Source organism: Aulonocara sp. 'chitande type north' Nkhata Bay, linkage group LG15, assembly GCF_057382095.1.
Source record: "Aulonocara sp. 'chitande type north' Nkhata Bay isolate Kocher_YH1m ecotype deep benthic linkage group LG15, A_spYH_male_GT1.1, whole genome shotgun sequence".
NCBI classification, from domain to species: Eukaryota; Metazoa; Chordata; class Actinopteri; order Cichliformes; family Cichlidae; genus Aulonocara; species Aulonocara sp. 'chitande type north' Nkhata Bay.
Window position 1 is genome coordinate 25855744 of NC_141358.1, and position 11543 is coordinate 25867286.

The 11543-nt window shown below is 43.0% G+C and overlaps 1 non-coding gene across 1 annotated transcript; it reads right to left on the reverse strand.

The window, feature by feature from the left end:
• Positions 1-4106: 4106 nt before the first annotated feature.
• Positions 4107-4213, reverse strand: LOC147313203 (U6 spliceosomal RNA). Its single transcript, XR_015125217.1, has one exon. It is a non-coding gene; the product is annotated as a U6 spliceosomal RNA (small nuclear RNA).
• Between the last annotated feature and the right edge of the window lie 7330 nt (positions 4214-11543).

Below are 11543 nucleotides of genomic sequence, written 5' to 3' on the forward strand. Positions count from 1 at the left end.
GGGTGTTGCATCTGCAGCTGTCTGGAGTTTGATCCTTTTTCTTTCAGTTTTGTGTCGCTCTCCTTTGTCTCCTCCACAGCAGGACCGTTTTGTTTGCAGAGCTGAGTTTTCCACAGTTACATGGCATTTCCTCTGCTGCTAGGGTCCATTAGTGCAAATCTTATAATGGATACGGAGCAGTATGGGGACGATGTTCATCAGCTCCAGATGAAGATGGTGGCGTTGGAGCACTCCCACGACTGGTACAGAAATCCTTGAGTTTTGCTGCCTGACCCTTTACGTAGAATGTGGGTCGTTGAATTTGCAGAGATTGTGGGACTTTTGTTCATCCATCCATCCATCCATCCATCCGCACCACAAAGCTAACAGCATGTAGCCGTGTACATCGAATGCTAACTGCTCGAAAAGTTCATCAAGACAAAGAAGCTAAAAACAAATCAAACACACGTTAAAAGCTCAGACGATGACTGATGCAGTGGGCAGTGTTCACCGATTTCCTTAGTTTCACTTTCAGCACAGAGACACTCTTGGTATCCTCACACGTCTGTCTCATCCGCAGGAGACAAAGTACCAAAAACAGCTCATCACTGCTGTTAGCCTGCCTCCTGGTGACCTTACAAACCTGCAGCATGTACACATAAATAAAATCTACAGACCAATGATACACAACCACACCTAGACACTGAGTCTGCATCAGTTCACAGACAGAATTTGAACGTGGAACCAGTTGGAACGCTGATGCGCTGTTCTGTAGGAACTGCGCAGCTCCTTGTTGCCACTGCACAGCATCCCGTCTTCTTCTGTCTACATCTGTGAGCTGAGGAGAGTAGCTGTAAACTTTAACAGAGGAGCGTTGCCCCGTTCTGGTCTGATGGAGGATTCTAGCTGCTCAGCAGTCCTGCCACTGCTTTGTCCTGTTGTGGGTTTCATGATGCTCCAGATGTTCTCAGCTGGTCAAAGGTCTGGACTGCAAGCAGATCAGTTCAGCACCCGGACTCTTCTGTTACAAAGCCGTGCTGCTGGAGTAGATGCAGTCTGTGGTTTAGCATCCTCCTGCTGAAATATGCAGGCCTTCCATGAAATGCACGTCTGGATGTGGACGTGTTTCTGTGTTCTATTGTCTATGAAATTTGGATTCATGAGATTAGCATTGCATTGTATTTATATTTAGATCTTAAACAGCATCATGACAGTGGTGGAACGTGCACAGTAAATAACTTGCCTGCTGTCTGAGGATGCTCTCTGAAACAGCAGATCTGTGGATTCTTCTGGTAAAAGGAAATCAGCTTCTCTGTGAATACACACATTGAGTGATTGATGCCTGACATGTTTTTATTAGCAGCTTCCTGTGATTTGGTGTTTGGACAAAGCCAAGCCAGACACATCCTGCCCAGATACCATCTCTTGAAACACCTCCGAGTCCTGAATTCTCCAAGTCCTGAATATTCTCTATAAATACATATACATATGGCCGATGTGTAAAAGAACACGATACAGCACCAACCACATTCTGTTTGGTGTGGAATGAATATGCTGACACTTTAGAGGGCGTATTCATGTTTTTATTCTTTGCGGTGGTTGGATTATTTCACATTCCTGCTGTGAATTAGCCCGGGGACAGACTGGTGACCCGTTCTGAGCGCACCCAACCTCCAGCCAGCCTCCTTGACCCTGAGTAGAATAAGCATTCAGAAAAATGGATAGATGTGAATTCTGTACTTGCATTAAAACAGTCTGACACATTTGTTCTGCTTTCCCCCAAAACAACAATAAAATTACAATTTATTTAATTATTTAAACCTCTACATGTGTCTTGTATTGCTGATGATCGTGTGCTGTGTTGCCGACACTCAGATAGGAAGTAGATTTAATTGAAAATGCTCACCAGCAGTACCAGATATTAAAACATCAGCACATCGATGGCGAAACTTTAAACCAAAGAGTAGATGCAGAAACGACATCTGACCACTTTATATGTGAGAGCTCTTTATTTTCAAAGCGAAAAACTGAAGCGCGTTCTTAACACCTTTACAGGACGTCTGCATGCCGGTGGAGGTGGGGCTGAGGGGTGTTTATCAGCAGCTTTAATGCACTCCCACAGACTGTATGAATGTCTGCTGTCTGAGGACAGAATGCTCCATTGTTGTGATGAAGGAAGCTCACAGACGCGTCCTCTGGGAGCCGTGCGGTACGAATAACCTGCAGGTGCAGCACTACCCCGCTTCCTTCCTGTCACCTGACCTGTGTTTCTCATCGGGACACGATGCAGATGTGTGTGTGTGCGTGTGTGTATGTGTGTGAATCAGCTGTGTTTAAATGTCTCGCAGAGATTGTGGTATTAAAACATGACAGAGAGTGTTTGAAGAGCGACTGAGATGTAAACGCTGACCGTTATTGACTCTTAGGGTCATTTTAACACTCACTTGACCACTGACCTTTCCTCCACCTCCCCTCTAAGAAAAGAAAAGCTAAGTTAAGCAGAAGCTGTCTCATCAAGAACAGAAACAGAAGGAGAGAAGCACAGCGCCAAATCACAACAGCAGTCGCCTTAAGACGCTCAAAAACCCCCCAACAACAATCATTAGCACTATGCACTATGAGCAGGAATTGTAGCAGAACTGGACTTCCTCTCAGAAACACGAGTGTAGTAACAGTCCAGTTTAGTCCTGTGGATTTTTTTTGTAGTTCATTTTGGAACTTTTATACCTTGTCAGATATGCGCATGCACTTGGAATAAGTCAGTAAATATAACCTCCCAGCTCAGCGAAGAACCCTTGAAGACCCTTCACTTTATCAGCAGAGGAGGAGAACTGAGAGGAGAAGATGAGAAGTTCCCAGCAGAGATGAAGGTGGAAGAGTGTTGAAGGAGTTTAAGCCTCTAATCTCCAAACACCTCATCACACACTCAGGAACTCTCCGGAAAATCTGCAGTAAATATGTGAGAGGTGAGGTTGTTACAGTCCAGGCTGGAGAAAATACCTGTCAGCAGCTCCATCACACACACACACACACACACACACACACACACACACACACACACACACACACACACACACACACACACACACACCTTCCTATATTACCAACACGTACCTGGACTTTCATGTCTCATCATTTTAAAAAGTGAGAATGATAGAAAGCAGTAATTAATCCAAGTGCATCAAATTTAATGGGTTTTTTTTAGTCATCATCATCAGTGTGTGTTTTCCCTTGAATAAACTGCATATTTGCATGTTTGCATACAATTTTAAGCAATAAATTGTACAAAAACATATTTAAATTCAAAGGTATTTTATAAATATAAACCGACATTTAAATGTAATTTTTTTTATTTGCCAGACAAAATTATAGTTTTCTGGCAGTTATTTGACGGCTCAGGCTTCGCGGGGTTAAAATCTTTTTACTAGGATTTAAGCTCTGAAACAAAGAAAAGACGTTTACAACAATGCAAACAAACTCAATGCTCTGATAAAACTTCTAAAACTGGAAAATTATGATTTTGTTTTATTTAAATGTCTGTTTCAGTAAATTGCAATGAGAATAAATAAATGTTTCTTTCCTTCAACAGTTACTATGCAATATTTCCATATTTCAGTGTTTTCAGAATTTGAACACATATTTTCTAACTCTCACACTGCCTAGCCGTCACTGTTGATATGCAATACAAAATATCATAAAATATTTTTATAGGTATATAATTTGAGACTTTCATTTTTTTTATTTAGCTAAATTGTGCTTTTCATTGTGTTACTCTGCTACATGCAGCAAAATGACACACTTATCAAGCACTTTAAAACCAGATCTATTGATATAAATACTATATGCTTATATTATTGCATGTTTATACCCCCCCCCCCCCCCCCCCCCCCCACACACACACACACACATATGTATATAAAAAAAACCCACCCAGCACGCCCCTGCGGGCGGTTTATCCTTCAAGCTCGGGTCCTCTACCAGAGGCCTGGGAGCTTGAGGGTCCTGCGCAGTATCTTAGCTGTTCCCAGGACTGCGCTCTTCTGGACAGAGATCTCCTATGTTGTTCCCGGGATCTGCTGGAGCCACTCGCCTAGCTTGGGAGTCACCTAGTGCTCCGATTACCACTGGGACCACCGTTACGCTTCACGAATTTGCGTGTCATCCTTGCGCAGGGGCCATGCTAATCTTCTCTGTATCGTATCCAATTTAGCGTACGCGCTTGCCGAAGGACCGCCGTTACCTTCACCCTCCACATCCTCTCGAGCTCTTCTCTGAGCCCTTGGTATTTCTCCAGCTTCTCGTGTTCCTTCTTCCTGATATTGCTGTCATTCGGAACCGCTACATCGGTCACTACGGCCGTCTTCTCATGTTTGTCTACCACCACTATGTCCGGTTGGTTAGCCACCACCATTTTGTCCGTCTGTATCTGGAAGTCCCACAGGATCTTAGCTCGGTCATTCTCCACCACCCTTGGGGGCATCTCCCATTTTGACCTCGGGACTTCCAGGTTATACTCGGCACAGATGTTCCTGTACACTATGCCGGCCACTTGGTTATGGCGTTCCATGTATGCCCTGCCAGCTAGCATCTTGCACCCTGCTGTTATGTGCTGGATTGTCTCTGGGGCATCTTTACACAGCCTGCACCTGGGGTCTTGCCTGGTGTGATAGACCCCAGCCTCTATGGATCTTGTACTCAGAGCTTGTTCTTGTGCTGCCATGATTAGTGCCTCCGTGCTGTCTTTCAGTCCAGCTTTGTCCAGCCACTGGTAGGATTTCTGGATATCAGCCACCTCCTCTATCTGCCGGTGGTACATACTGTGCAGGGGCCTGTCCTTCCATGATGGTTCCTCGTCTCCCTCCTCTTTCTTGGGTTTCTGGGTGCTGGACTTGGGGTGGAACCCTCCATGCATGGTAAGGAGCTTTCTTGTCTTTATGTCAGTGGCTTCTATCTCCTCCTTTGGCCAACTTATTATACCAGCAGGGTACCTGATCACGGGCAGGGCGTGGGTGTTGATAGCCCGGATCTTGTTCTTACAGTTCAGCTGACTCCTCAGGACTTGCCTGACCCTCTGCAGGTACTTGGTGGTTGCAGCTTTTCTAGCGGCCTCTTCATGGTTCCCATTCGCCTGCGGGATCCCCAGGTACTTGTAACTGTCCTCTATGTCTGCAATGTTGCCTTCTGGCAGTTTGATCCCCTCCGCTCTGACTTCCCTCTCTTTGTTATTATCCGACTACACTTCTCCAGCCCGAATGACATCCCAATGTCATTGCTGTATATCCTGGTGATGTGGATCAGTGAATCGATGTCTCGTTCACTCTTGGCATACAGTTTGATGTCATCCATGTACAGGAGGTGGCTGACAAAAGCTCGGTTGCGTAGTCGGTATCCGTAGCCAGTATCCGTAGCCAGTCTTGTCAAATATCTCACTGAGGGGGTTCAGGCCTATGCAGAACAGCAGTGGGGACAGAGCATCTCCTTGGTAGATCCCGCACTTGAAGGTGAAGTTACTTTAAAATAGTAACTTAGTTACATTACTAGTTACTTCTACCAACACGAAAACTGCAGTCGTGGTGCTTTCGATTGTACTCAGAGCTCGGAAATTCTTCCTTCTGAATAGGAAGATGTAGGTAACACCAGACTGCAGATGAGCTGCATACAGGGCTGGACTGGGACAAAAAAATCGGCCCGGGCGTTTTGACTGACCGGTCCGCCATTATAGGAAAAATCATAAAGCCTTTGAATGAAAACAAACACTGTTGTGACAGTGATGTACACTGTTCTGATGGTATATATGTATCAATCGTTTGTTGTAAGATTCAGATAATTACTTTTTAAAAGCTAGACATTTTAAATGAGAATAAGAAAAAAGTATTTCTTTGTGCCCCCCTTTCCCTGTTAACGCCCTAACTGGCCTCCTGGCAACACTTTGCTAGACCCGCCCCTGCACAGTTACCAGCTGTCAGCTACATAGAAAAGGATCCTGGGGTTATTTGTCTCTCAGAAACAGTTCATAACTTCCCTTCACCTCATTCATGTCACCTAAAAGGTAAACCTGTTTCTCCATCACCTGTTCAGCTCTGATGATTCAGTAAGGACATCTCCTGGTTTCATCTTCATGTTTCCCTCTCACCACATAACCAAACCATATCATGACCAGCAGCTTTTACAGCTGTGGCTCCAGCAAACATCAGCTGATACTAGAAATTAATATTAAATAAATTCTAACAACAGCTTAAACGTGCTGCTGTTGTTTAGCGCGACATTGGTTTCTTCTTTCTGGCGCGAAGTGGGCAATAAACAAACAAGAGAGAAAAGCTGATCAGCTGATCATTGATCAGTTTCATGATTGAAGTAGAAACGGGAGAGAGAGAGAATAAGAGGAGAGGAGGCAGCTGTGCAGCAAAGACACAGAATAAATACAGCTTTGTGTCTTTTTCATTCTAGCTGAAGTCCGGGACAAACTGTGTTCCTTTTCACCTCAATACGAAACGAAAATATTACAAAACGCGTAATATTTTCTCTGAATACAGAACGATTCCATTTTTTACGGGACGGTTGGCAACTCTAATAATTAACCTTATGAATAAAACAAAGTTCAGTATCAGTAACATCATAGCACCCACCCAGCTGTATAGAAACTCTGTCATGCTAGCTAGTACGCAGTACGAGTTAATGTAACTGACTATAAAAAGTCAGCACAACGAAAATAAACTCCACCTAAACTTGGTTTATATCTGACCCAGATAGACTGCAGGTCATAACTTCTTACCTGAAGTTCAGCCGCTTCGGGTCTCTCCTCCTCCTGCCTCCCCTTTCCCTCATCCACCTGCTGGCCTCCACCACTTGCTAATGTTACTGAATCTGTGGAAGCTCCGCCATAGCCACCACACGAAGTAACGAATAAGGAGCCTATCTAAATCCCAGTAATGATTAACGCGTTCCTGATTTTGGCATAATAACTAGTTACCGTGCTCGTTACCACAATAATAACGTAGTTACTGTAACGCGTTACCCCCAACACTGTGTATATATATATATATATATATATATATATATATATATATATATATATATATAAAATTTAGTTATCTAATTGTGTTTAGAACATTGGAAATAATAACCAATCTAAATAAAAAAGGACTCAAGTCAGTTTTGCTTTGAACAGATTTACAACATAAATCACCTGAAGGAGTGCTGCTGTATGATTTAAACTAAACTGGTTTAAACTGAACATAGTCTATTAATATAACCAGGTGATTTATACTGTACACACCTGGAGGTGAGTATTGCTGTGTGGATAAACGTGTCTGCAGAGCCTTCAGCGGACGTGTTCTTTCTCTAATGACGGTAATTCTGTGTGAAGTTTAATTAAACCATCATCACATGTTGGGAAAAGAAAGAGAGAGCTGGTGTAGATTTCTCCCATTCTTTCCTTATCTCTCTCGCCCACAGTCGTCCCTTCTGCACTGATACAACTCGTCTGGTTTTGAACTTATCAGAGGCAACACCCAGTCTGGAAATTCACACACACTGAAGTGCTTTTATAAACTCTTTATTAGTCCAGCGCAGGCCTGCTGAGACTTTAGCGTGCTTCACACCATCATCATCCTCCATCCTCGTGAGAATATTTGAACTTCTGTGGCTGGTGTTTGGGTCATTTCTTCCTTCGATCTTTAGGGACAGAGCTGCATCCAAATCCATTTTTTTTTCTTATTTTAAGTACAAAAGAAATAAAATATAGACATGAAGATGAAACATAAGTATGTTTCCACTTACATGAAGTACAATTTAATCGTTTTACTGATTAATTAATTAATTTGATTTACATTTAAATGTATTTACAAAAGAAAGAAACGTGACAAGCCTGCTGAAAGCTCAAAGTTTCGGCACCTTTTCTTCTTCTGGTAACTATTTTATTTTCCCTCAGTCAACATTTAAAGAGTAAAATGCTGTCCATCAACCTCGCCCCCCATCACTGAAACAAAACCCTCCTGTCTTCATGTCGGGAGGTGTGAGAGCTGATGTTTGTAGCAAGAGCTGCTCTGTTCTCTCCGACGTCCTGTTCAGCATTAGTCTCACCTCGGGAGGCTCGGGCACTTCCATCAGACTGACACGACACACACCACACACATGCATGCGTATAAGAACACATTCACACACAGTGTTCACAACTGGAATGTGTGGGAAATGAAGTTCAGCAGCACCTTTGTCCGATAAATCAGACAGGCCGTGGAGCTCCAGGTGATCGGGATTCTCCTCTTCTGTTTCTCTGCTGTGGTGTGCATGTGTGCGTTGTATGTGTCGTGTGCATTTATTTTTTGTGCTGATGTGCGATGGGCAGTGACAGCGTAGGCTCTGTTACAATAAGAGCCTGTGTAGCAGTAGCAGGGGGCAGGAAGCACCAAAAGGGGCAGAAAGAGGGCATAGAGGGGCACGAAGTCAGGTCAAACACCCTGGGAGAGCAGGCCTGGGAAAACCATGGGAACAGGGAAGGGAAGGGGCAACGGAGGAGAGAGAGGGGGATTTAATAGAACTTGAAGAAGGCTGGGGAGTCACGTCTCAAAGTATGATTCAGTGCTGATATTTCCAAATATCAGCGCCAAGTCGCTCGCCTATTTTTTGAGAAAAACCTTGAAGTCACCACAGGCTGACCATCCCTGCTTGCACTGCCAATGTAATAAAATCCAGCATCATGTTTGATGTTTCAGTAACATTAGATTATGTGCTGCGCATTATTTATATTAACCATCCGTTCCAATCGCATCCTTCAAGGGCTGATTTAGATTCTAAGGTGAACTTGTTGAAAGCCGTCAGTCACAGTCGTATAGAGTCAGACATGTCCATCACTGACTCGTAAGCCAAGCTGTAATAAAATTAACTACAACTAAGGACATTTCCTCTGTTCATTTTATTTCAGTTTTTCAAGTTCACAGAATCGTTTCAATTGGTTGAAATTTTTTGATTTTAGTAAATTAAAAAATATTTTCATGTTTTTTTGTAATGTATCCTGAGATGTCCGACAACAATTCAATTCAATTAAATTTTATATATACAGGACCAAATCACAACAACAGTCACCTCAAGGTGCTTTATATTGTATGGTAAACCCTGCAATAAGTATCATTACTGCTAAAGGAGGCTGAGGAGTAACTAAACATCTCACACAATGAGAAGGAAAGTGCAGGGGGTACAGGTGAAGAGGCCATGCTGCTAGCGAGTCGGCTATGAGCTAAGCTAAGCTAGCAAAACAATAAAGACACGGTGAGTGAATACTTTGGCTGTAAATTAGCGAGTGAGTACATGAAAAGTGTGCTTCTGATGAAGCACGTGAGGATTACACTATGAAATAAGAATTTATCTAAAGGGTTTTAATTTAATTGCTAGAAAAACAGCACTGTGTGTTGGAACAGGAAGAGGAAGTGATACTCTACTACAGAGAGAGCAAAAACCAAGTGACAGTGCCACATTTGTGAGTCCTTATACTGAAGTTATGATTATTTTAATATAGTGACACATGTATTGTTATTTCCTGAATGAAAACGTAGCCAGAAATGAACAGGAGGAATCAATGGTAGGGAACAGGCCAGCTAGAGGCAGCGTTGACCTGGCGTGTAGGTACTTATCTGAAGCATAAATCCCCAGTTAGGCCCCAGCCTCATGGGACCACATACCTAACTCCACAGTAACCAGCTATGCAGAAAAATGTATTTTTGTCAGCTGGCACCACGCATGAAACACTGGGATACGATCACACAGTAAATATCACATAATGCACCAGCTCGAGCATTAACACCAGCATCATATCAGCCACTTATGTATGTTACATACACATGTATGCAACATGTTTTAAATCAAGTCAATAACACCAGCAACCACACAAAATGAGGCGCTGTAAGCGGAGATTAAGCCAACCACTCCTTCCTTTCAGCCACTTCGTAAACACTGTAATGGCCGTGGACCAAACTGGACTTGGAAGCAGGGATCAAAACAACAAACTGAAGTCCAGCATTTTTAGTTCAATAAGCAAACAGTGAGTCGACACGCACGCAGGCAACCGGGGAAGCAAAGGACAGAATCCAAAAATACACAATGCATTAGAAGTCAAGCTGCAGACAACATCACGGGTCAAGAATGGGCAGTAGCCATACACAAATAACCCCTGGAAGCACGAGCGAAGGCTGGAACATTTGGAGCAATCTGGTGACTGAACTGGAGTTACGTCTGGATTGTTTGGTTTAAAATGGTTTAAATTTGGTTATACAAATACGTTTGGAGCTGACTGCAAGTTTCCTTCATGTTCTGTTTAGTCTCAATCAGATTTCTGAGACCAAGTGTACAAATAAAACATCAACAAACCTTGAGGCAGATTTTAGCTTTTTAATTCTCTAGAGTCCTTTTACTGGACCAGGCCAAACAACAAAAAGCACAAACCTGGAATTTTATATAATGGTTCGGATGTTTTGGGCTATTACAGATGATAAATGAACAGATAAAGACACAGCGACCAGATGGGCTTCATCTCTCTGCAGTTTCCTGTCGAATCCGGGAGATAATCTTGGGTAAGCCTCCTCCGGCAGCTCGTGGATGTCAGGTCTGAGGGCGACTATCGGGATGTGTGATCTCTCATGACCGGTCCCACTTGTAAACTCCACTAAACAATGACCGCCTCTCAGCAGCACCAAAGAATAACAGTCTTTCACTGCAGGGACACACAATTATCCTTTTCTCTCTTCATCCACCGCACTAGCTCCCTCAAACTCTCTCAGTCTTTCTTTCATCGGTCAAGATGTTAATTCACTTAAAGAACAACTTTTCGCACAAAGAAACCTCCTCTGTCCTCTATGTGAGTGTTAGTCACCATCAAAGCTGTTCTCATGTTCAGTATTTATAGAAATGGATGGGAAAAAGGAAGAAATGGGACGTTTTCTAATGTAAAAGTTCTTTTTTGTTGTTCTTTCTTTCTCAGAAGACCTTTTTCCCTCGCCGAGTTCCAAACTAGAAGCTAACCACATGTTGCTCAACCCAAAGCTGCCAATTTTACATATTTATACTGTAATTAATAATTCAAACTGACAAAACAGAATTTACTGAAGCATTACAATACTTCCCACAAAGGTTTCTGAAGTTCTACTATTTATTTATTTGTTAACCACCAAAATAGTACTGTAAGCAGAAAGGACCCAGAGCTGTATGGTATCATATATTCAGGACGTCCGTATTGCCGGCGCCAGCCTGTTACAACAGTAAGGTTTTCTTTGAGAATGGAACACGAGCAGCATGGAGTGGCTGCCACTAACAACACACACCCACTAGGAGACTCCCAAAGCTATTACAATAGTAGGGCAACCCCCCCCCCCCAGTGGTGCTATAACCCAAAAGGGTTGTTACAATTGCTGATGACATCATCAATAATAACCCATCATCACAGCACAAGCAAGTTGAACCTTGGTTAGCTGTTAGCATTAGCCTGTTAGTAACGTGAATTTTACAGTGTTTATTTATCAGATAAAATAAGCTTAATGTCGCCGTTATTACTGTCCAGCCGGAAACAGCGGGGATGT